The following is a 6,127-nucleotide window of genomic DNA, read 5'->3' as shown; positions in this document are numbered from 1 at the left end:
CACAAGCTATTTATTTAAAGTCACACCATGGATTTCAAATTTCTAACAGGAATGCAGGATTTTGAGAATTCTACTTTTTCCCATTTCTTGCATGTATCAGTATGCATGCTTCACATTAAAGCCCTTCCTAACTACGCTTTCTTTTTTTGCAAACATGAAGGTTTTTGCTGGGGTTCCTTTCATGGATTTGGAGGCAATTTATTAAAATGTTTTTGTGGTCTCTTCTCTGTGGGAAGCAAACTAAAAATTAACACCTAACACCTAAAGTTTTGGGCCCCCTGGCAGATCCTGTATGTGGGTGCCCCCCACAAAAAAAATTCACTGCACAGATATGGAACAGCATAACTCCTATCACTATATACTGAGCCAGACATTGATGGTGGTACAACATAACCCCCATCACTATACACTAAGCAAGATATTGATGTGGTATGTCTCTAAAACAGCCTGCCTGTGCCATCGCTGCCCCTGAAGCAGCCTGCCTGTGACACCTCTACCCCTTTAGCAGCCTGCCTGTGACACCTCTTCCCCTTTAACAGCCTACCTGTGACACCTCTTTCCCTTTAACAGCCTACCTATGCCACCTCTGCCTCTTTAACAGCTTGCCTGTGCCACCTTGTCCACTGAACAGCCTGCATGTGTCACCTCTGCCCCTGAAGCAGCAGTGTGTGGCTGTCACTGATGCAGAGGGATCACTCCTATTTTGCCAGTAATCACGGAGTTAATTTATTTTCTAAGACACATGCACATTTTTATTTATATTTGAACCTGACCTGACTTTGCAAAAACTCAGGACTGTACATAACTGAGTGTGTGCCCTAACCTAGGAGTTCCTGACATAAGCTTTACAACTACTTTATATCACCATGCATTATCATACCCCCTTACCATCCTGTATTTTGCAGGGCAGTCCTGATTTCTGGGCAACATCCTGCTGTCCCAGGTTTTTTTCAGTAGAAGCTCAGTAGGACCCTTTAAAATGCATTGTGCCCCGGGTAGGTAAATGCACTAGGTGGCTGGGTTAGTATTTCATTATTTATTCCATTTATTTGTTGCCATCATATTCCACAAGTAGAGACAACTCTCTTCAAAAAATAAAGAATTAAAAGTATGTACTGTAAATAATTATACATAGCCCAAGGATGCTACCGTGAAGAAGAATACATATAGCATCATAAGGGTTATTTTCTGGTTACAGAATATATGATTAAGGTCTATTAAGACTTCAAAGGGATGAAATAAATGGAAACGGAAGAAAAAAGCAAAAACATTTTTTTTTTGCCAGGATATACTGTAGGTATATTTAGCATATAGAACTGACAAATGTAATGTTTCGCATCATTGACAGCTTTTATACTTATATCAGACAGCTGTTTCGGTTTTAATTTCATTTATTTCGTGTAAATTCCAACCCCCCCCCCCATCTTGTATCTCAAAGCTCACTCACAGGCAGGGCCGGCCGAAGACTCAACGCCGCCTGGGGCGAAGTTTAAAACGCCGCCCCCCCACCCCCGCCGACGCTATTATCTACCCCGCCCCCCCCCGGTACTTACCTTTAAACAGTCCTGCGGCGAGTCTCCCTGCTCTGCCACGGTGCCGGCTTGTAATGCTGAGCGCCGGAAATTGACGTCACTTCCGGCGCTCTGCATTACAAGCCGGCACCGGGACCGAACAGGGAGACTCGCCGCAGAGGAGAGAGAGAGAGGGGCGCCGAGCGGGTAAGCGAAAACCACTCGGTGCCCCTCTCTCTCTCCTCCGCTTCAAAAAAAAAAAACCAAAAAAAAGCGCTTGGGGCGGCAATTGCCCCAGTCTGCCCCATTATAGGGCCGGCCCTGCTCACAGGTATATCGACCAACCATTGGTTAGCCGTTTGGGAGCATCCACCGCTCAGAAACAGGCCCAGACTAGATATTGGTGGCCAATAGGGCCAATTACATAGTGCCAACTCTGTTCCAGTTGTGGGCTGGATTCGTGTGGCTACACGCTGCCAAAGCACAGAAACGTAACATGCATCCAGCTGGTGGTCACACGTATGTAACATGGTGGTCTGGGTCATCCCCAGTCTTGCCCTTATCAAAAATAAGTTCATGGCTATAATCTGCACAGTTGCATCCATTCACCAAATCGTGTTTGTACTTTATCTTTACAGAAAAGTGTTATTTCTAAAGAACAAACGTTATGTATCACTTTATTATTTATTAATTGATAAGTCAAGGTTGACTTTCTGGAAAATTTGAAACTGAAGCCAAAATGGTATTATCCAAAAATCAGCTCCTGGAAAATTTTCAAAGGATATTAACTTCAAAAGCATAACTTTTCAACCTGTACGTAAACAAAATTAGTACTGGTTACATTTTGTATTACAAAATGTTGTCCTGGCTGGAGTGTTCTATTATTAATGATCTGTTTCATGTTCCGTCTTTAGATGTTTCAGATGTTACTGCTGTCTTTTAAGCGGAAATGTTGCTCTAAAGAAAATAACTAACGCGTACCTCTCGTCTACATCCTCCTTACATTATTTATGTAAAAAATGGCAAAGTAAAATTATAATGAAATAATATGTTTATGTAATAGTTGGTGACCCTTGGAGCATCCTAGCCTGGACCTAGGGTTACAGGTCTGAGGAGTGGCGGCCCCTCTGCCACGTAACAGGGAGCCAATCACCCTATTGGACCACCAGGCTCCATGTTGTGCTGCTGATCAATGAGCCGGTTAAAAGAGGGATCTCTCCATCTGACCCATTAATGTTGTTGACGTTGGACTGTACCGAGTTGGAACAGCCTTCATACCTCTTCCTGGATCATACATCCTTACAGACCTGCCACCCTAGAATACTCTACTGACAACAAGGTCATTGATAGAATGTTTCATACAATTCATACTAATTTTGCCATTGAAGATTGTGTCAGTAGTATACTCCCTACTATACCTTTATGATGTGTGACTAACAGGGGCGTAACTAGAAACTTCAGTGCCCCGGTGCGAGAATCTGTTAAGGGCCGTTTTCAGCAACCGCTCGGTACCCCTTGGGTCCCCCTGACTGGCAGAACTCCAGGGCTTGGTCGCAGTCGCGATCCCTGCTACACCGGTAGTTCCGCCACTGGTGACTAAAAAGGATTATTGCACCTGTCTTTTGTAGAAAATATATTAAGATTTTATATGTTTATTATTGTTTAATAAAAAAAAGCCCTTTCATCTTTCGATGCACGTCCGCCTTAAATTACTTGAATGCCATAGGTGCAATCTACAGCTTCGGGTCATAGGTTTGTCTTTACGTGGATTTGGACACTGATAAAAAATAACAGATCTTTTCTACAAAGCAAATTAATAATAATAATAAATGTAATAAACACATAGAAAACTGTTTTAATCCTTATCTCTTCAGATTAATTTCTTGAGCACAATAAAGCACTCCCTCGGTTTACAGGGCTTTTTGGCAAAGGTAATCCCTGTCCTTTTCTCAGCACACCCTAATAGGTAAACTGGCCACCTTTAGTGCACTGCACCATCAGAAGAAACTGAGATATATACCTAAATCAATGAGCCAGAATTATTGTAAGCCTCCAAGAAACCAACGTACCTCCTTTCCTGGTGTTGAGGGATGTTCTTTCTTTGTTACTTGATTTTTCTGAAGCATAACATGCAATATCCTTTAAACAGACGCATAGATATTCCGTTTCATGTCGGTGATTAGTTACGTGTGCAGATGATAACGTTTAGACAGTTTCCTGTATGGAAAAACTTGTGTAATAGTCACATGGAACACACAGTTATCTAAATTGCAGACACAAAAATCAAGGATAGCAATGGGAATATAAACAAATACAGCATCAATTCTTCTGGGTCCACAGGTTTTTAAGGAACTTGGCAGGTACATCTTTCCAAGCATTTTAGGGAACTAACCACAGTTCTTCCGTGGATTTAACGACCAATAACGTCACGCAAAAACGGTCAGTTAACGACCAATGATGTGCCTGGCACGTCATGGCATTAAACTAGCTTAGAAAGGGATCTACGATGTCGAGGCATTAAGCAACACCGAGATCGGCATCAGGGGCTCCGTGTGGCCCCTCGCCATGGTGTATGACTTTGACATCAAACTGTATTCAGCCTTGTTAATGAGTTTGGCTGTTCCTCAACCAGTTTCATTGTTTCTACGTAACTGTTTCAGTTTAAGTTAATGATTGTGTTTCAACCTACATGTTAATGTGATGATCATTGGCACATGTTGTTGATTGTTTAATAATACACCTAAAAGGGGGGGGCCTTTGTGCAAGTATACCTAGGAAAATGGAATTTATTCTGCAGGATGACAACGGCCCCAAACACACCCATTAAGAACTATGCATGAAGAAGAACAAGGAATCCTGGAAGTTATGGTACGGCCCCCACGGAGCCCTGATCTCAATATCACAGAGTCTTCCTAAAATCACAGAAGAACTGTGGTTAGTTTTCCAAGAGGATTGGAACAACCTACCTCCTTAGAAGATGTGTGCCTATACGAATTGATGCTATTTTGAAGGTAAAGGGTGGTCATGCCAAATATTAATTTAGAGTTTTCAAAACAGAGATTAAGTGCACTAAGTGCAATCTAATAAAAAAAAACGCACAAAAATAACACAGAACCTGAATATAACAATGTATCCCAGGTTTGGCAAATCTTGAAAATAAAAACTAAAAAACAAGAACAATATTGTAATACATACACATAAAACTACCCCTCCCCCAGTGGCGGAACTACCGGGGTCACAGGGGTCGCGACTGCGACCGGGCCCTGGAGTTCTGCCAGTCAGGGGGGCCCAAGGGGTGTCGAGCGGTTGCTGAAAACCACTGCTCGGCGCCTCTTGGGCCCCCCTGACTGACAGAAATCCAGGACTCCTCTGCTCCCGCTGCCGCCTGCCTCAGCGCTGCCCAGAGTGCAGTGTTGGGAGCGTGAGGTGTTTGTCTCGGGTGCCGGCGCTTCGCGCTGAGCGCCGGCATATGCCGGTGCTCAGCAGTGAAGCGCCGGCACCCGAGACAAACGCCTCACGTTCCCAACACAGGAGTTGACGGTAAGTGACCTAGAAAGGGGGGTAGGGAGGGAGTGGGTAGATCGTGAGAAGGGAGGTGGTAGGGAGAGAGGGGGTAGATCGTGAGAAGGGGGGTAGGGAGGGAGAGGGTAGATCGTGAGAAGGGGGGTAGGGAGGGAGAGGGTAGATCATGAGAAGGGGGGGTAGGGAGGGAGAGGGTAGATTGTGAGAATGGGGGGTAGGGAGGGAGAGGGTAGATCGTGAGAAGGGGGGATAGTGAGGGAGAGGGTAGATCGTGAGAAGGGGGGTAGGGAGGGAGAGGGTAGCTCCTGAGAAGGGGGGGTAGGGAGGGAGAGGGTAGCTCGTGAGAAGGGGGGGTAGGGAGGGAGAGGGGAGATCGTGAGAAGGGGGGGGTAGGGAGGGAGAGGGGAGATCGTGAGAAGGGGGAGGGGGGAGGGAGAGGGGAGATAGTGAGAAGAGGGGGTAGGGAGGGAGAGGGTAGATAGTGAGAAAGGGATAGATGGGTTGGGCGGGGCCCGAAACAGATTCTCACACCAGGGCCCTGAGGTTTCTAGTTACGCCCCTGCCCTCCCCAATGATGGTTGCATGTTGCTGCAGTCCAGTACTCCTGCCTAAAACTTTTGCATAGTATTGTATATATTACATATATTATTTTACTTGTTGGGAGTTTGGAGAATTTGGAGATTTTCATCTATCCTTGGCGTGCCACTTTTAGCGAGCTTTGTTTTTTCCACTTAGTATGCTGCGACTGTGGCCTTAACAGTGCTCAGGGTATATGTTTCTAAAAAAACATGCTATATCCCAAGTTATTCTACCACTTGTCATGGAGTAATTTATCCCCCAATCTTTTCTACCCACCTTGAAGATACCAGGACATGTATTTTATGTCCTCCAGAGTTAAGTGATGGCTCTGCCGGTATATAAAAATGATGTCCATTGTTCCAATTTTTTTTTAAACTACCTAAAATGTTCTACTTCCTTACAAATAATACCAAAATAATAAAAACCACCTCTTTCACGTGTTGCTTTATTTTTTTTAATTTTTTTTTTGTAACCTATAAATAAATAGTTGAATTCTGTAGGGTTCAAACTTGTTT

The sequence above is a fragment of the Spea bombifrons genome, chromosome 2, assembly GCF_027358695.1.
Source record: "Spea bombifrons isolate aSpeBom1 chromosome 2, aSpeBom1.2.pri, whole genome shotgun sequence".
Taxonomy (NCBI): Eukaryota; Metazoa; Chordata; class Amphibia; order Anura; family Pelobatidae; genus Spea; species Spea bombifrons.
Note: the sequence above shows the minus strand (reverse complement) of the source record.